At 47.8% G+C, this 20,959-nt stretch overlaps 1 pseudogene; it reads left to right on the top strand.

Annotated features, from left to right (window-relative positions):
- The first annotated feature begins 854 nt into the window (after positions 1–854).
- Positions 855–5,310, top strand: LOC121046030 (annotated as a pseudogene).
- The last annotated feature ends 15,649 nt before the right edge of the window (positions 5,311–20,959 follow it).

Genomic DNA, 20,959 nt, shown 5'->3' with positions numbered 1-20,959 from the left:
ACCTTGCACATGCGTCATACATGTGATGCTGGAGCTTGGCTTTGGGTGGCGGCTGACATCCTGGTGGGGCAAGTCTAGGCACCGTTGCACGGATCGTACGAGTAGGTCATAGTAAACTGCGCAATATTTCGCTGCAGTAATCAATCCCACAAGAAAAAGAATGATGAAAACACTCCAGCGGTGGGATTCTTTCGATTACCGGCTCTCCGACTGTCTGGGTGTCCGAAGACCGCAAAACTATCAACGGCGAGATGACGGGAGTGGCTCGCGAGGATAAACAGATCCGACATGAAAGATGCGCATCTTTCATGTAGTCTGCAAATAGTTCCCCCATTACAAATGTAAACAAGAGATTTGTTCACAATGCAGCTTCAGGATTTTCGAAAGTCAGGCTTGGAAACACCTCATGTGATAACATCCTGCCCCAATTTCACATTTTTTAGTTCCACCTGGCAAAGACAGTAATCATCAATGGCAGGCAGGCTGCCAAGATACCGAACAATAGAAAGCCGACGCTCATTGTTAAGGACGCTGCACAGGCTATTTGGACGAGCCGAGTGCTGGTAACTAGGAGTGTCAGTGGCTCTGTGGCTCCACAGAAGAGGGCATCGGGAGAACTACCCAAACAGCCACCGACGCCAGAAGTGGAGGTAGTTGCAGGTATGGCATACCATGCGAAAATGCATCTAGTTTATTTTGCATGCACTTGCATGATTTTGTCTTGTATGAGTGGGAACATGGGCACACATAACACATTCAAACATTTGATATAATATTGTTTAGCCACTGCAAAAGGAATGTTTTGCATGAATAGCCAAACGTTCATATGATTGTGACTGAGAATTTTTATTAAAATGAAGCTGATAGGTCAGGTTTTGGTGAGGATCGCCAAATTAGTAATCTTGATGTCACACTTACATATGAATGTAAATCTTACATAATCAACTGAATGGTTATGATGACCTCTGGCCTTTTTCCAGAGTGCTCACTACTACTAATAATAAGCTAGAAAAAAAAGCTACAATCAGTTTTCCTTTTCTCGCAACTGAAACCGCATATTGAATGTACATAATTATTATCTTGCTATTTTTTTTTTTCACATACAGTGCGTTTTTTTTTACTGGGCGCATGCACCGACTCAGAGGGGAGGAAAGGGAAGGCACCATTTTTGGAGGCTTCCTCGTCTGCTCGGTCGCTCATACAGCGCTGGTGCTCGACACCTCCGCTATTCTCGCGGCTTGGCTTCATAGTAGTCATGCCTCACCACCGCGCAGCTGTAGGTTGCACAAATAACAGCAAAAATGGTTCAAATGCAAGATTTTATAGAGTTAGAGCAGCCTTTTGCGGGTGGTGCACGAAAGCGCCTGATATCAAACACCCAGCCCTTTTTGTCCTGCTTTCAAAAGCCTATGATACAAATCCCCCATGTCATGTGGCTGGGTGATGATTGCTGAATGATGAATGCGAATCCCCCCCCCCCACCTGCACAGTGTGCGTGCTGATACTACACAGGCAATCTAGACGTGTGCGATGATGTTTGGATGAAGGAAATCCGAGTGAATGTTGAGCACCGGTGCCAACTGTTCCACAATATCTATCCGTAGTCCGTACCAAATACAATTGGTGTCTTGCTGTCTCAGTCATGTTTCCTGATTTGGTGAAATGCACCATTAAAATCCTTAGACAAACCATCTGACCTGTTTGACCTTGATCATCTGGACTGGGCTCCCAGCTTGTCACTTGGACACAACAGGAAGTATGCTAATAAAATGCACAGGTAAACAAACTTCTCAATCAAATGTTATGAGAATATTTAGCAGAGCTTAGTGAATTATTGGACTTGAGCATAATGCGCTCATCCAGAGTGCATGTTTGACACAGGTACAATCGGCGTAAAGCCAGACACCAAGAAGCACGGTTTGCAACCACACTAGATCGAAACGGTATTATGTGCTCTCTCTGAATAACTCATCACCTTCGCCTTAAGATATGGAATTCAAATTGTTGTCAGTTGCCTGCCCTGCTTGCACACGCCAAATCAAGTCCATGTGCCTCATTTAGTTACAGCAGTGTTTTTCTGGTAAACTGTGGATGCAAACTGTTTCTTTTAGTCAAAGTGCTAACCTAACTTTTCATGTCGGATCATCAACCTAGCAATGTGGTTGATGTAGTGAGCAAAGCATCATTTCTAGTGAAGTAAGTATCAGAACAAAGTTGCAGTGTTTACAGGACAATTTGCTGTTGCCATAAATATGTCCGCTTTGTGAGAATCAATCTTTTGCAATATATAAATTTAGTAAGCTCAAATTGAAGGACTAACAGATTAATGTTTTATGCAGGCGTCCAGCTGCAAAGCTGCAGCTGGTTCTGTACTGACAACACAACCAGCTGCAGCGCAGGCAGGTTGATTTTAATGATCCGCCAAATTTTAAAAAAAGGTCTGGCTCAGCACACAGGCCAGAAAGCTGTGGGGATCTTAGCATGCGGATCTTTGTCGAGTGATGTCAAAACCAAAATCTTGTTGTGTTGTCGCCTGATCTGCCCGAAATGTTGCAGCGTTCCTGTTGTATTGTCGCTTTTAACCAAGGGCACCTGCCCAAACTGTTGCATCGCTCTTGTGTTGTTCTGATGTGATGTGAGATTGTCTGAGATGTCGGCCTACAACTTTTACCCCTCTATGACTACAGCCTTGAAAAAGAAAGACGAGTTGAGCCTTTCACTGTGAACACGATTGACACAAGTGCTTCTGCACCATCACCCGTTCCAAAGATGAGATTGATTTCTTGACCTCATAACTGACACAGCTGCATGGTCACTCTTCACGTTCCAGCTGATAATGTAGTCTTCCCTGTCGAATCATTGAATCTTTCGAATCATCATTGAATTTACTCCTGGAGCAGTGATCACACCGACGAAGTCTTGTCTTGTCTTCTCTGTCACATCAATTCGACGATCCACCATCTCTTCAAACATTGTTGCCAACGCAAACATTACAACTTAGAAAGTGAAGGAAGTGAAATAGAGAAGCGCTCAAGGCGAAAGGATCATACTATCCGACGACAGTGGAAATGGTGAAGTCATGATTGATGCCCTCTCTGCCACTCTACACATGCCCACCAGGTAATTATTCTATTCTAATAATATCTACACCAGTTAACATGGTACGCATGCTGTTTCTTGAATCAAACAAGCACAAGTAAAAAAGGTAAGTATAGATGTGTTGTGTAGTGCCTACAAAACACTACATGGTTAAGTAGTGCTCAAAGAAAGCACATTGATCAAGCTGTCTTTTTGCCTGGCACTGCATTTGCAAAGAGACGCTCCCAGCCGACCATATCGACCCACTCAAGTGACAGGTTCTGTCAAGGGAGCGTGGAGTGTCGTTGCACGAGAGCTCTGGTATGACAGTACATGGAAATGTTTAAGTCGAATGTTGTAGTTTTGTTTTGTGTCGTGCCATTCTTCAAACAATACATGGCTCTTCATTTTGTGCTGTTGTTGCAACACAGCGCTCAAAGAAAGTACATGGGTAAAGCTGCCTTGTTGCCTGGCACTGTATTTGCAGAGACACTCCCAGCCAACCATGTCGACCCACTCAAGTGAACCGGCCCTGTCGAGGGAGAGTGGAGTGTCGTTCCACGAAAGCTCTGGTACGACAATACTTGAGAATGTTTATCTCGAATGCTGTAGTTTTGTTTTGTGTCGTGCCATTCTTCAACACTCTTGAAACAAAACGTGGCTCTTCATTCTGTGCTGCCATGTCGACCCACTCAAGTGCACCGGCCCTGTTGAGAAAGCGTGAACCATTGTTCCACGAGAGCCCTGGTAAGATGTTTGAGAATGGTGGTCTTGGATGTCATAGCTTTTCTTTTTTTTCTGTTGTACCATTCTTGAAGATTAATGAAAAAGCTCGGATCTTTACGCTGCTGTTAAAACATTGTGCTGGAATAAAATGTGTTGATAAATATGATGTGTTAACTTCAAGTGTGTTATCAACAAAAGATATAATGCTACCTTGATTGTCCTCACAGTTGTAAGAAGAATTAAATGTTACGATAGGCTATTAAACAACATTCTTTAAATTGCAGACGTTATGCTGTTTTATTCTGGTTACAGACATATCTAGACTGGAAGGAACTAGATTTGAAGCAAGGCAGTAACCATGCGACATCAATTCCTTTTCAGATTATGGTGCCATGCTGAAATTGTACGCTAAAGGGCTACTTTTTTCAGGTGACAATTACAGCACTGGCAGCAACAGAAATTTGTTGTTGAAGCTTCAGGCTCGTCAGCTGGGTGTGTATTCTAAATGTTTTAAGGTTCCCTAATGTAATCATGCTTTCATGAGAGGAACTTTAATATAAACTTATTTTCTTACAGCCTTTGAGGAGAAAGTGCCTCACAACCATGCCCACATACTTTCAGAACATTTGCGGAGGCCCACATCGAAAATTCGAAGCCTGTCAGGCTTCCCTGAGGACTGCCCCAAAATCCCAGCAATAAACATAAGTGAACTCTTGGACATTGAGAGATACCTATAAAAAGAATCCAGCATGGAAGCATTGGTCAGTGCAGTATTTTCTGTCACTCCATTCCGGGCGCATTTCTTCTCAAAAAAAGGGAGAAATGTCCACAATGATGGCGTCAGGGCGGTTCTTGGGATCTGACGGCCAATGAAGCAGCCCTTCGGCTGAGTTGTAAAGGGTCTGGCGGCACTAAAGGAAGCTTTCGGAAGTTTGAGCAGACACTGAGCCTCATATTCAGTATGAGTAAGTATTGCTAATCTGGGAATATTGCAATCTTGGCAATACTCACCTTAAATGTTTCCTCGGGGCTTTAAAAATAAATTCAAACAAAGCATTGATTACTAATTACCTTTGGCTGATCCTATGTTTTGCATAAGACAATTTGAAGATGACTCTTGGCAGCCCCATATTGACATTTATATAAGATAATTGCTGTAGAGGGACTGAGCTATACTAGTATCCATAGCTCTTTTTACTTTCAAGCTTATGTCGTTCACATTACTCAACAGAGGGTAAATAGATTGCTTGAAAATGCCTGATGGCTGACAAAGCCATTGAGATGTCCTAGCTGTTTACAAGGTTTATGACTGTTACAGGTTCTGTAAAGGACCACGACTGCGTCGGGACCGCCACACTAACCTCTGTAAAGAAGGTGGTGAAGCCCTGGCTAGCAGATGCGGGAGACAGACATGGGGGATGCAACAAACGACAAAAGGCTTCCTGTGCGCCTGAAGGAACATTGAAACGACGAAAGGCTTCCTATGCACCCAAGCAAACATTGTAATCATTGTTTTGTTTTAAATTTTTGAATTATTGCTGGTTTAGCTCATCATTTCTTTAAACATTCCAGATATCACTTTGTATAAAATATTTTATTTAATGCTGGTTTAGCTCATCATTTCTTTAAGCATTCCAGATATTGCTTCATTTTAATTTTTTATTTACTGTTGGATTAGTTGAACAGTCCAGATATTGCTTCATTTTAATTTTTTTATTTACTGCTGGTTTAGCTTACATTACTTTAAACATTCCAGAGATCTGTTTTAATTTTCTTTTAATTTATGGCTTGTTTAGATCACCATTTCTTGTAACATTCCAGATATTTCATTATTTTAAATTTCTTTATTGCTGGTTTAACTCACCATTTCTTTGAACATACCAGATATTGCTTTGTTTAAAATATTTTATTTATTGTTGCTTTAGTTCACCATTTCTTCCAACATGCCCCTAGAATGAATAACAAGTTTCGGTTGTGACCTTGCTCGTTATTGTCTTATTTCTTGATGTGCAGTCTCCCGAATATTAAAGACCAATTCACTGCACGCAGTGGTGCAAAGCCCACATGGGCCAGACTCACTCTATTTGGAGTGAGTAGATACAGCAAATTTTTACTTATTCCCTCGCCTCAATCAATGTGGTCCAGGACAAGGCAAATCCAGCACAGCCATCTGCAGTCTTGTCAAATGGGTCTTTCATATTGCGTGAAGGTGTGCTGAGGGAACTAACAATTACCACCCATGAATATAGCAAAATCTTTATGTAGTGGTATCTTATTGCAGAAAGTGCCTACCACTGTAGCCAATTATAGAACTTTCAAAATTTTGCCTTGTACTGGCAGTGATGCAAATACTGCACTTTTAAAGGTGTAGCAATTACTTTTGTATACCACTTCATTTTGTAGCAATATTGCTGGTCTTTCACTTGTACACTGTCTTGCACACACCTTTATACAGTATTATCACCTCTGCCAGGAGAGGGCAAACTTTCGAAATGAATCTTTTGGTCCTGCTTGGGTAAGCTAGAAAATTATTTTGCCTTCCAAACTGCCCAGCAATATTGCTAGGCTTTGGAACTGGCTGCCTGTGTTTGACATGAGTGTGGGCCAACATTGGCTGTGTGCTGGGCATGTCTGATTGCCAGTCATTAATCACAGATTGGCCACTGAAAGGACAGTGTCGATCCCCACAAATGGTTTGTGCCCTTTGGGCAGGCAATGGCCAATGATTTTTGGATTGGCCAAGGATGTTGGGCCATAATGTTGCCAACCATTATTGTCTGCCTAGGATAGGTGCGAGCGAAGTCAGTGTAACAAGCACGAGTATGATTTCTCTCCACACATTAAAAATAAGTAGTGAATCATCTGAAATCGTGTGGAGAATGATTTGCAATTTGGCAGTTCGTTATGATAAAAAAAAAAAAGATTTGTGATTCCTGTGAAGCCAAAGGGGCAGATAGGTCCCCTTGAGACACTGACCGATAATGCAATTCAGTAGGGACAATTGGGACAATTATCCAAAGCACTTTTAGAATCCACAGTTGGACGAACAAATCTAGAGAGGCTTCAGGGCTGTCGGATGCGAATGCGGGCTCTAAATGAGGTCATTCCCACACTTAATTATGTGAAAAGAAAAGTCTACACGACCGGCATCAGGCCGCTCCAGCTGACCGAGAAATCGAGACCCTTGGGAACATCCAGAGAGCGCCTCCGTCGCAAACCGGAAGTTAGAGGTAGGGTAAGGAGGGTTTTTTGAAGGAGGAGGGAAGAGAATGCACCACTTTTCCCAGCTACAGAGGCTTTAAAGAACTGGTGTGCCTCATGTTTTGCTACGGCTAAAGTGCACAGAGGTTTCCAAGTTTTTATTTTTGTGGCAGTGGCTTTTCAAATCTCATTGATAATATTTGTGCGTGGTCTTTGCATACCTGGGCACACATGTGGCCATGATGCAAGTCATCTTTTCAAATCATTTCAAGACACGAGCCAAAATCAGGTGTTTCATTCCTATGCAACACTGAGCACAATTTTTGCAAACTTTTCTGCATGTAAGAAAAATGATGTGATATTTTATATCCCCTTTTCACTCTGTTCTTGTATGGTCTCATTCAGGAATGGATCCCAGAACTTTCTACAGTTTGCATCGACATGTCCCAATGGATAGGACTGCTTGCATGCTACAGGGAAGTGATGAAGATACCACGATGAGTGACTCGGACGAGTGAGTTTCTCCACAAAAGGGAGCTAAGACACAGGCTGAGGAGAGTGTCTGTTTATCCCAAAAATGTCGTAACAACGCCGACAGACGGGCTTTTTCTTGCCCTGACACGCTGCATGACTCAGTCAGCAGGGGGTGAGTTATCTCCGACGCTACGGCGCTCGCTCGTGCCGGCAGAGGTGAACTACAGCACCTGCGAACAAGAGTGCTTGGCTATTGTATTTGCCTTAAAGCGTTTCGACATTTATGTCGACGGGACCACATTCACGATCGAAACAGATCACCAGAGCCTAATATGGCTGTCAAGACTTCGCGAACCCACAGGGCGGTTGGCAAGATGGGCTTTGCTACTGCAAAAATACGACTATGTCGTACGGTACAGGAAAGGCAGCACAAACGTTGTGGCCGACGCACTGTCGCGAGCCCCGTTAGGCTGCGCAAATCTTTCCACGAGGAGCCTGGCCGAGCCAACGGCACATGCAATGCCCGGCGAAGCCGAAATTCAGTCCCAAAAGGAGGCAGCACTACTTACCTCTTCGGACGAGAGCGTGAACCACGTAGACGCAGTGAGCGCAGTGGGGATCGTGTTCAGCAAAGAAGAGCTACTGAAAGCTCAGCAGAATGATCCGTTTTGTCGAAAGGTGATCGACGGACTCTCGAGTGAGTCGGACCCCGTGGAGTCGGGCGGTGCGTCCACCGGGCGTACGACTGCTGGTATTGCAGTAAACGCCGAGTGTCAGGATGTATCTGGTATTGGTACTGACACGCTGGATCAATTTCTGCTGAACACCGACGAGCTCCTGCTGAAGTATATTCCATCTGAGAAGGACACGGATAATGTGTTCAAGGTGGTAGTGCCAAAAAGTCTGAGGTGTGCAGTAATGCGTTACTATCGCGACTCGCACTTGGCCGGACATGCGAGGGGCTCCAAGACTTACACAAAGTTATGTCACATCGCAACCTGGCTGGGCATGAAAAGGGACGTATTCCGCTACGCCCGCACGTGCCAAACTTGCCAAAGCTTCAAACCAAGAGGTGGCAAACCTCCGGGCCTAATGCAGCCGACCCACAGCCAAGAACCATGGTCTTTGGCGGCTTGCGACGTGGTCAGCCCTTTGCCAAGGAGCCCCAAAGGACACCAATATTTGTTGGTTGTCACGGATCGCTTCAGCAAATGGGTAGAACTTTTCCCACTGAGAACGCTGACAGCCCGAGCGATCATGAAGAAGCTCATGGAGGTATTCACCCGATGCGGGTTCCCGGAAGCTCTCCTAACAGATCGAGCAAGCTACTTCGTCGGGAAGGTATTTGCGGACGCTTGCAAAGCCCTGGGCATCAAGCACAAAACAACCACACCCTACCACCCACAGGCGAACATCATGAAGCGATGTAACAGAAACATAAAACCCATGCTGGCAGCATTTGCTGAAAAGCACCGCGACGGGGACGCATACATTCCTGAAATTGGGTTTGCTCTCCGTTCCACTGTCAATCGTTCGACAGGCTTCACCGCCGCCTTCCTCACATTCGGAAGAGAGTTGGCGAATCCCAGGGACCGTGTCCTAAGGGCGAACGCCGGGGCAAACGACGTGCAGTCGACACAGACTGAACACGCACGCTTGCTACAAAATCGGATGACGGAAGCCTTCTAGGAGGCCCGTCGCAATCTTGGGGTAGCGCGAGCTAAACAAAAGGCTCAGTACGATCGCTCTCGCCAAGAACTCCGCTACAAAGTAGGCAATCTCGTGCTCAGACGAAACCACGTTTTGAGCGATGCCAGCAAAGGCTTTTCTGCTTCGCTGGCACCTAAGTGGCTGGGCTCATACGAAGTGCGAGAAATACTTTCACCGCTCGTGTACAAGCTGACTGACCAAGAGTCACGAAAAGTCGGAGGGCCAGTGCATATTTGCAATCTCAAACCCTACCACAGAAGGGAAAACGAGGAGCAAAACCCAAAACCACTCTTGCGCAAGAATGCACGCGAAACGCAAGACGACGCCAAGAACGAGGCGCCCCGCTACAATCTGCGAACTCGGAGAAACTAATATTCAGAGTTTTCACAAAGGCAGTCCCAATAAGTGGCGAAATGTCACACTAAGGGAAGTGCAAGGGCAGAGATTGCACCAGCTGCCTTCGCGAAAGCGTCAGCCACCATTGTTGGCAAGCCGTGACCTAGATACAAGGCCACCCCAACGTTCCCTCCCGGATCATCCCGTACGAGGATTCCCCTATATACGGCATCTGAGGGAAAGGGTAGGCCACCGCCCATTGGTCAGGTTGGTCGCCCGATGCTCTAATCTCACCCACCAGGGAACACGAGAGGAGTTTTCCTCGAAGACAACAGTCGACCAAAAGGTCAGTCGTCTTCTTGTTTCCGTTCCTGCCATGTCTGCCCACCCCCAAAGGATGTGAGCCCCAGGTCGCGGAGGAGAGCGGTGGGATCGTGCGCCCCACCGGAACGGCGGTCGGTCCCGTTCTTCCCATGGGGTGCCGCCGGTGGAGACAAGGACCATGACCACCTGGACGTACCAGGAGGGCCAGGAGCCACCCCAGTTCTTTGTCTCGGCGGCCCCCTGGGAGGAGCAACCTCGGGTGCCCAGAACAACGGCGGAGGCGCAGGTGGAAGAGCCGTTCCGCGGCAAGACTGTTTCTGACATTGATAAGGCGGCCGGGGGCGCCTGCCTGGAGCCCCCTTTGGGGTTCCGTTTCTGCCGCGCCTGCGGCTCCCTCTTCGTCCACCGGGCCTACCTGCGATCGCTGAGCCACGTGGAGCGGCTCACCGAGGTGGGTCTCCGGGGCGCCAACGCGCTGGCCTTGGTGCTGGCGCGGATGGAGCGGGACCCCCCGTTCGCGGCGGCCATCATGGCCACGGCTCCTCGGCTTCGAGACGCGGCGGACCCCACCGTCCTGCTGCACCTGCACCCGGAAGACCAGCGCAGACTTTTGGGCTGCTGGGGCGGGCCCCCTACCTCTACCGGCAGAGGACCTGGGCCTAATAGACCTCGGCGCCGACATGGTGCAGTTGCTGCACGACGAGGAGGCCGTCCTCCTCTAACGCCCGCGGGGCAGCTTCAAGGTACAGGACGCAGTTGTTTTTGTTTTTTTTAAGTTCTTTTTGTTTTGAGAGCCGGTAGGACATTTTGTTTTACTTCTAGTCCTACCTAAGCCTTAAGGAGGGGGGAGTGTGGGAACCATGGGGTTCCCTCTATCCCTATCTAGGCCTAGCTTCAAGCAGGCCGTGGGAGTCGTCGCCAATGGCGTCGGCCTCCCGGATAGAAGGAACCACGAGGCCGAATTCCCCGAAGGGGCCGGCTCTCACTTGCCCATTTTGGGTGAACGCGCTATCGGCACACCCTTCGGAGTGAATATGGACGCGTCCCGTTTTCGAGTGACCTTCTACTGGCCTCCCCGGGCGCGTCTATTCCCCGCAGGCTGCATTCCAGTGCCCGGTGGTTCCTGAGTCATGGGGCCACATCGAGGTGGCATCGACGCCAGGGAGCATCATCGTCATCGCAGCGTCGCCGGCCTGCCTGTTCAGATCTGGCCAAGATGGCGGCAGCCACCTTCTTCTGCCTGGACTTGTCTCCAGGCCAGCAACACGTGGCATCCAGTCGCAGACCCAAGCTGTGGACCCGTGCGGACAAGCAGTTCGCATCCCGTCCCGAACCCAGTGACAGTGCCCGTGCCACATGGTGCGTCCCCAGGAAGAGACGCCCAGCCGTCGTTCATTCCGCGGTTCCGCGAACATTTTGTCGAGGAGTGACCGGACCGTTCCTTCCTGCCCCCGGCCAGGCCCCTACGCGGACTGTTCAACGCTGCTCCCGGTAAGCCTGCCACGAAGCGTGGGCTGAAGAGTTCGACTGTACCTGAGCTTCACTTGCAAGCAGCGAGCTAGCGTTTTTCAGCATGTACCACGCTGATCGTTTTTTTATTACTTGTGGTTTTCTTTGCGGCTTGCTCTTTTCGCTCTAGCGTTTTTATTTTGTTTTTGTGAGCCAGTAGGCCATTTTATTTTTTTTGGCCAACCTTAGCCTTGAGAAGGAGGGAGTGTGGGAACCATGGGGTTCCCTCTATCCCTATCTAGGCCTAGCTTCAAGCAGGCCGTGGGAGTCATCGTCACCAATGGCGTCGGCCTCCCGGATACAAGGAACCACGAGGCCGAATTCCCCGAAGGGGCCGGCTCTCCCTTGCCCATTTTGAGTGAACGCGCGTTCGGCACACCTTTGAGAGTTATAATGGAAGCGACTGCTAGCGGCCTCCCCGGGTGCGTCCATTCTCCGAGCCTACATAAGCTGGCCCCGAAGGAGTGCCAGGGGCTCTCGTCGGCGGAGGCCCTGGCTCTACGGAGCTCGGTTTTTCTTTGTGGGCCTCCGACTTCCCCACGGCCTCCGCCGACGAGAGCCCCCGGCACTTCTTCGGGGCCAGCTTATGTAGCCTTGGAGAATGGACGCGCCCAGGGAGGCCGCTAGCAGTCGCGCCCATTATAACTCTCAAGGTTGTGCCAAAGGCGCGTTCACCCAAAATGGGCAAGGGAGAGCCGGCCCCTTCGGGGAATTCGGCCTCGTGGTTCCTTGTATCCGGGAGGCTGACGCCATTGGTGACAACGACTCCCACGGCCTGCTTGAAGCTAGGCCTAGATAGGGATAGAGGGAACCCCATGGTTCCCACAACCGCAAAGGCTATGCTTCCATCAATGTCAAGGCCGTATGTGATGCAGACAACATAGTCACCTAGCTGACCGTCAAGTGGCCAGGCAGCACTCATGACAGCTTCATGTGGAGGAAATGCAACCTCCTATATGAGAAGTTCCATACAGGCACTATGCCTGATGGCTGGCTGCTTGGTAAGTTTCTGCTGAAAGGCTGCAGTAGAGCATTGCTGCAAACGAAGAAAGCCTAATACAAAGGCAACAATTTGCACTATGACTATAAGAGACATCCTTCAGTAGTCTTACATGTTTGGGAGAGTATTTGAAAGCAGTAATGATCAAAAGTGCATTTTTTAACAGTTTTGTTGTATTGTTGATTCTTGTTGTGGCCAATAAAAATCGGGGACCGCGGCTTGCCACGCTGAGCCCTTTTGTACATGCGTGGGCTTCTGGAACAATGGGCGTAGAAGGTTCGGCGCATAGAACATTCTAACCTTGATTAAGATACGATAAAGGTATAGGTGATTATGTGTTGAGTTTTCAGTAAATTATGAATAATTTCCGACCACTTGATACCTCAGGTAGTTTTCCGTTATTGTCCTGGAGTACATAGAATAAGATTTTGATGCTTCGAGTTTAGATAAAACAAAGCGTGACCAGAAAGTGCCACGTGAAATCACACCTGTGGCAAGCTGGTTCAGAAGGAAATTAATAAATTAAAACAAGTCTTTCAAATATCATTTTTTATTACCTTTGCAATTCAGGAACTCGTGAGTTGCTTCACTGTGTGTTTGTTTAGACAAGGGGAAGCCAGTCAGCCCCAATGGGCATCTGGTGTCTTTAACCTGCATCACACAGTAGTGATTATACAAGCAAATGTCAAAACAATGCACGACCAGATCGAAATGTTCAGGAGTGGGGATTGAGACTGATATCCCTCGGTTCTGCAGCATGAATATTCGCTCCACATGCTCCAAGCTGCTGTGTTTTAACAAATGCGGCCACTTTGCATTCAGTGGTACCTACTTCTCTGTTAAGCTACCTGTTGTCTCAACACTTCCTACATCATGCCACAAAATGCACTCCAAAACCTCATGGACCCTTTTGAATATTTACCAATAATTAAATAATAGATAAAAGATAATATCCAATTAACAGTGATTGTAACAAAAGGCATCTGACTCCTTGCATTTTTTTGAGTTTATAACATCATTATTTTCTTCCTAGCACTATCTTACAAAGTAGCTAAAGTAACCTACCAAGGAAACCTAACCATCACAAAAATACAGCGAAACTCCTCTCTACGTCCTCACAGAATGTGCGGTGGGTTGATCACTTCGACTTACAGAGCACTCCAAGCGAATGACACAGCCCATAACCATAGGTCGGCATTTCCGAACCCACTCACTCACCATCACATCACTAATTACAGCAACATCCAAAAGTCACAGCCCTTCACATCACAAAGTACATCGACGTCCAAAAGTCACAGCCTTTCACATCACAGAGTACACCGACGTCTAAAAGTCACGGCCTTTCACATCACAAAGTACACCGACGTCCAAACGTCACAGCCCTTCACATCACAGAGTACACCGATGTCTAATATTCACGGCCCTTCACATCACAAAGTACACCGACGTCCAAAAGTCACGGCCATTCACATCACGGAGTTCAACCGGACAACAAACTCATCCCCATCACGTCACCTCAATCTCTGAACTCACAAAGTCATTCACCGTCACTTCACGAATCCGTCAAGTTCACGAAGTACTTCACCGTCACATCACGAATCCTATAGAGTTCATGAAGCATTCCCCATCCCATCACCGCCAGCTCTGAATTCACAAAGTCGCTCACCGTCACATCACGAATCCGACAGAGTTCATGAAGCATTCCCCATCCCATCACCGCCAACTCTGAATTCACGAAGTCGCTCACCGTCCCATCACGAGCTCATCGAGTTCAGCAAGTCGTTCCCCTCACGTCCGTGAACTGATCCCGTTCATGAAGTCGTTCGACCGGTTCGACTTCACGGCCCTTCACAGAGTCACAGTCATTCACCGAGTCACAGCCATTCACCGAGTCACCGAGCCTCGAGGTCACGGAAAGCGGCGTCGGCCCCTGCAGCCGCGGCCACCGCCACTGCCTCCGGCTCTCAGCCATCCTCGAAGTTCTTTTGCAGCGGCGCTGACGGCTCCAGATGTGTGTGTCAGTGTGTGTGTGTGTGTGGGGGGGGGGGGGGGGGGGGGTATTGGGCTGGGCCTGGCGACGCACCCTGCACTTGTCATTTTCTTTGTTTAGCTTGTTCCCTCTGGTTTTAGTTTTGTTGTCCCGTTTCTTTTATTTTCGTTTTGTTTCGCGCTTTCTTCATCGAGCGCGCATGCTGTGGAGAGCGAGCGGCTTCTTGACTTCCCTGCTCCGAACTTGTGAGATAAGGTGCTTGTTTCCGGGAGAGTTATTAGCCCCATGGATGCCCAGAACCAAAATGGCTGCTGGTTTGTGGGCGAGCGGTATTACAAAGGGTGGCATCACTCTAGCAAAGCGCACATGAAGGCTCCCTAGACTTCGCCTGGTTGTCGGCGTTGTGAATGTGGAGGGGACCCCACCTCAAAACCTTCTGGCCTGTCCTTTTTTTTTTTTTTTTACCTTTTGTTGCGCACGGTTTTTTCTACGAAAAAAAAAAAAGAAGGCGCTTATATTTTTGCCAACGACCGCTCGCCGAGGGGGCAAAAAGGAGAGACAGACACGAACCTGCGTGCACGATTTTTGTGAAACATCTTACAAACATTAATGCGAGTCCATATATGAACGAAGACGTTTTAGCGCATTAGAGTTTAGCGAATAGAGATCACATACGCGAGTCGACGTTTAGGCATTTGTAGGGGCGGCGAACTGGGCATCCAAACAGACCGCGCCAGGCGGTCTGTTCAGAACGATAGCAAGGGGTGCTTCGCTATAGTTTGGGGAAAATAATATGAACTCAAGTTCGAGCGTCCATTGCCAAAGGTTCGGCAAGCTCGAAAACAGGACAGCGGCGGCCTTCATTTTATCTATTCGGTCAAATGAACGCCGCCATTCGCTAAAGTGGCATGCGATGAAACGTCGTGGGCCAGGTTTCTCTCGCTAAACCGTCGTTCGATCAGTACAAAATTGTTCTGTGTATTTTATCTTAATAATTATGATCCATGGCAACCAGCCTATCATTTCCTACCTCACTTTACGTCGTAAAATAGCGCGTTGATGTCACTTTCATAAGAGATACCATAATAACGCAGTACTTCACAGCCGACCGCTGAATCACCCGTCTAATATATTGTCACGGATTTCATCATATATATATATAAAGTAGACATTCCAAAACAAGAGTCATCCATTCCCAAAAATTTCAGTGGACTGGAACTACCTTCCCACATATGTTGCCACAATTGCCACTTACTATATGTTTAAAAATTGCCGTAAATAATCTATACAGCTCAGACTGAGCTCCAAAGTGTACAGCTTTGTTCTGTTCTCTTCTAACTCCCGCTCACCTCTGTAATGCTGATGGCCCTGAGGGTATGTCAGTTAAACAAATAAATAAAAAAAGAAAGCGCCTCGCCTGAAAAACCTCTTAAAAAGGTCGCCTCTTTAAGACGTTTGCAGCTTGCCGAAGCAATGAAATCTGAGTTTTATTCGAACCCGTTGGTCAGAGTACACCTCATCATTAATTAAACCACTCATTGGATCATTCACCTCAAAGCAATATGTTTACTTCCGAGCGTGTTCGTGTCGCTCAACCTACTTTGAGCGAAATGCAGTCGAGATAACTAATAATGGCGGTCGACTCCACTTTTCTCAGCTTTGAACCGAGGCAAGGCGCGCGACTCACGCGCGCCTCGCGCTCCTTGTTTTACGCCGGGGTTTGGCTGCGCATAGACTCGTATTATAGGTAGCGTACTGTGTTTTCGGAGTTCATGTTTGAATAGAATCGGAGCGTGTTTTTAGGAGTTTATTTTGTAGCGTAGTCTACACTGGCCGAGGTTGAGCAGTTTCACGTGGCTTCTGGCGAGCCGTGCTGCGTATGCGCGAGGAGCAGTGACGTCACACGTGTCAGCACCGACTGGCCTACCTTCAAACTTTACCACAGTTCGACTAAACATTTGTTGGACAAAGAGTCAATCATTTGCTAAAGTCCGACGGGGCGGTGTTCGCGAATATAATAGACTCGGAAACTTGATGGGACGCAAGTTCTTGAAGCGGGAATCTCTACGAAACGTTTTATTAGAGGACAGGGTCTTCTAGTTTCACCCCTTGACATTGCTTTCAGTCAGGATGGCACGCGCTGTGCAATTGATTGGGAGCTAGTGCGCCACTTTCCGCGAGAACACCAGTAATGCAGGCGGCTGCTACCAACGGAGAAAACTGCGAATGACAAGGTCTAAAGTATCTAGACTTAAAAATGAATTTCCTAACGTTATACTCACATGACGTGACGTGAGCATGTAAAACGTGGTGCTCAGTGGCACCTCATTTCACGTCATTTTTCCACTATATTTTATACACCAACTCATGTTTACAAACAAACTGGAGCGCTCCTAGCCGACGCCACCGGCGCCGCGCATGCGCGATGGGGTGTGGGCAAGAAGCTCGCCGCGTCGCCGATAAACAAACCATTGAATTGCGTTGTTGTCGGCGGTGGTCTGACTCCAACGCAGGTTTTTGCGTTGGAATTGTTGATTCTACGTCTTCCTGGGCAATGCCTGACTACTTGAGCAGCCTCAACGAAATTACTGAGGCTCGCTATACCACAAAACGTCGCGTGAATAATGTGACATGCGGCGATTCATTCCACGTGGACGCCGCAGAGGGTACGCTAAAGCCTGATTCGCATGATGAAATTTCGGTCGCAATTTTCAGTCATGACGTCGCTCGGGTTACAACAGCGTGAACAGTAGCTGAGATGTTCAACATCGATACTGAAAATCGCAAGCAGAATCGGACCAAGTGAATGAGGCATAACAAGTCGTTGATGGTCACTGGTAACAACGATCACCATCTCCTTGTATCCACTGTTTACATCGAGCCTGCTTACCAATTTTCAAACTTAAGTATTTTGAGGCCTGCACTCACTTCTTATCGCAAGTACCGGGCCAACATTTGGTCCACGGGCCGGTGTCGTCTAAAAGAGCAGACGACGAGCAGAAGCGTTTGAAAGAGCAGACGACAGTTCGAGCGATCAGGCGGCCGTTCGATCTTGAAGACGCACTGAACGTCCGCATGCAGGCGGTCCCAACAACTTGGCAGTATTCCCGCTTTCATGACGGAACAAAACAAATAAATCTGATGACATAAGTATCCGTGAATTTAACCCAAACTGCTTCCCGCCCAAGCAATCGTGGTCTGACGGCGACTGGTTTTCCATTTTCACGGCACATATCCACGTTCTCGGACGAACCGAGCACATGAAAACTGATCTTCAAACCTTTCTCGACTCTTTTGGTGCAGCCCCAGTCGCGGCGTTTTGACGAGAAGGCAAGTTTTTGTCAGGTTTTTTTTTTTAATACAACCCTAGAATACACGTCTCACATAGGGACTTCCACCTTCAGCCCCAGACCGGAAGTGCGCCCGACGCGCGACCATCGCGCCGTGACGTAACAGAGATGAGTTCGTTGGTTCGTGTATAGCCAGAACATAATTTCGGCGACATATTCGCCTATACATGAACTCATCTCTGTTACGTCACGGCGCGGTGGTGGCGCGTTGGGCGTAACAGAGATGCTCCTCAATACCAAAACCAAAAGGCTCCTTAAAACCAAAACCGACAGACTCCACACGTAACCCGTAACAAAAAAGAACAGGTCACAACGAGTCGACAAAGGACGTAAGGAAAAAGCCGAACAGCGAACTTTTCCCTACACTTGGCAAGGTCAAACTTTGTACCTACAGGTTGCCTCAAGCTTGAAACACAAAAGCTTACCCCAAGCTTGAAACACAAAAGCACTAATCACAAACGAGCGTGTTGGGGACGAATTAAGTAAGTGCTTATACTTCCTTTACACGTCTAAGAAACTAGGGAGTTTTGTGTGTTGTTCCAATAATTCCTGTAAGGATACCCGATACTCCTCTGTCGTTTTTGTGCATGCATAGTATCGTTATTGGGTATCGTTACTGAGCACAAAAACCGTCTAAAAGAACTCCCTACCGTTTATCGTTTTTCTAGTGAAATTAAAGACGACGTTAGCAAGGAGAAGCAAGCTAACTAACCTCGAAAGGAAGAGAAACAGAGGTCGTCTTCGCTCCCTCAGCTCCCCTTGATAACCGGTGATTTCTTCAAGCAGACAGAGCCAGTGAGGACGCCTTCAGCGAACATCAAACATAGTCTTTGAGATGAATAGAGGCAGGTTCTTAATTTTGTTTTTGTTACAAAAGAAGGGTCATTTTGAAACAAGGTCTGGTGGGAAATGCAAGATGGGAGAACGGGTAAACAGCTCGTCCACACTTCTAGACGGGGAACACAGCCTGTCAGAAAAACTGGTCATCGCCGGCTCATCTGACAAAAAGGTGCAATGTCAGGCTCTAAAGAGCGTGGGAAAGTAAAAGCTCTTTGAGTGAACCGACGATACGTGCCCCAGAACAGCCCAGCGACGTGCATGAAAAAAGTTTAAAGGAACGCGGCAAGCCCGGTTCAATAGTTCTCCATGTTTTAAAAATAACAGGCTTATTCAGCTCTTTGCGCACCTCGTGTGTTTGTTTACCCCTCAGACGCTCTGATGTACCGCTATTTACACCTCATTTTGACCAATGACGGCGCGCGCTTTTCTGTCTCGTCTTCGCGCGTTCTGTGCGCGCCCTTTATGTTTCCCGCTGATTGTTGTGATATTCTTCGTATTTACTTCTTTTCAATGGGTCACGATAACGTTCGCAAGCGCGGAAGACACGTGTTGGTACCCCTACTTGCACGTCGTATAACACTTACTTCGAATTTGACTTCGACCTCGACCGCGCACCTTGTTTTTCATTGGTAGCCTGCTTGCAACAGAAGGATGACGGTGATGACAACGCAATCGCGGTTTGCTTGTGGTCCTGTGTGATGGGCTCTCACTTCCGATCGAAGTGAGAGCCATTCGTATCGCTCCGACGCTGTTGAAAAAACTCAGCAGACCTTTGAATGAGTCACTTGCTCAGGAAAATAATGAGGAGACGAATGTCTAAGCGCTTATGTAAGAAGAGTGGTCTCGATTTCAAATGAAAAGCACTCCAGCAAAATGTGGCCGATATGGTTCGTATGCAAAACTAGCTAGCATAAAAAAATAGATAAATTCAGAAATGGGGACGGACTATCTGTCTCCCCCCTTGGAAAAGATTTATGTCATTTTATCAAAAATCTTCGAACACTCGTACTCCGCCTTCGCGTTCGAAGCGCTGTTCACGGAGTAAGGCTAGGCTGCTTAGTGGATTGAGTTTCGACACGTGTTCGTCGCATATTTTTTGATGGGGTCCGGCTTTTACAGACAAGTATCGTGCCAGTAGCTGACTTTTGCTCAAATAAACAGAAACAAAAACCCCTTTAGTCAATATTCACGTTCAACGGAGATCGAAGAACTCTGATCGTATTCCTAGAATTCAAGAACTCAGGCATATGCACGACTGTGATGAAACCTATTATCGGCAACAGCAAGCGAAGTCCCCCACCTAAACGCCTGAGAGCACGTAAAATTCTCTCCGCCTGTTATTGCAACGGACAGGTCCGCGCGCTTGTTAGGAAAGGTGAGCGACAAACCGTGATGCCAATCGGCTGCTTCCTCACATTTTTAAAATTATCATAATTCTCTGGCATATGGATAAAGCCCGTAAACTTTCGTGATTTTTCTAGAATGGAGTCAAGCCTTCCCGAGATCTTAGATGCTAAATAGCGTTTGAAAAAATCCGGAAGCGGCCGAAACAGATCAAATCCGGCGCACGTTTTTTCGTGTGGACGGATAAAAACGAGCGTATGCCGCATATTACCAGCATCAGAATATCTGTAAGCATTATTAAGCGAGAGCGAGAAAACAAACATTGTATACTCGGTTAGGGTCACACCAGTACTCGCGTAAAAGCTCCGGGAAGACGGTTTTATTTGTGTTTCCTTGAGGGGTGCGCGCACGCACGCGCTTACAAAAGACAAAAACATGGGCGCACGGACGCACGCAGATGCAATCAACGCGAAGAGAAACCCTCCCGTGGCAGAATAGCACAGTGGCAAAACGACACCTTCCCCGGCCCCCCACACACAATGGCACACACAGACACACACACCGAAAGGAGGAGCCGCCAAGCCGCGCCGCGTAAACGGAACCCCACGGCCATGCAGGAGGCTCAAACGTCTGCCGCGCACAGACAAAGCCCCCCTAACGTTCGCTAAGCTGCACGTGTACTACGCGACGTGGGTACGCACGCCCGCAGTATCGGGGCAGAAGAGCGGAGGCCCGCCAAACTCGTTGGAGTCGCCGCTAAGTCTGTGCCGGTCCAAACATCCCCCCCCCCCCTCCCCCCCAATCGACATCTGGGAAGCGCTGGTGCCGCTTCGTCTGCAATACACAGTCCCCTCCCCCTTTCCGATTTCGCGCTTAAGCCGCGCACAGTCGCACACGCAAAATGTCACATCCTCTCTCAAAGTCCTCCAAAGCAAACGCCCCTGCAGTTGCTTCCCCCAAACGTTACCAGACCACCCCTACGAATCTCGTTCTGGCCTCTAACAGAAGTTCCTTCCAAGTTTCTGCTCCATCTACACTCTATACTAACCGCCACAGCATGTTTGTGCGTGTAAGGGC

Source organism: Ixodes scapularis, unplaced genomic scaffold, assembly GCF_016920785.2.
Source record: "Ixodes scapularis isolate PalLabHiFi unplaced genomic scaffold, ASM1692078v2 PGA_scaffold1__304_contigs__length_218370807, whole genome shotgun sequence".
NCBI lineage: Eukaryota > Metazoa > Arthropoda > Arachnida > Ixodida > Ixodidae > Ixodes > Ixodes scapularis.
This window is presented reverse-complemented; position numbering and strand designations above follow the sequence as displayed.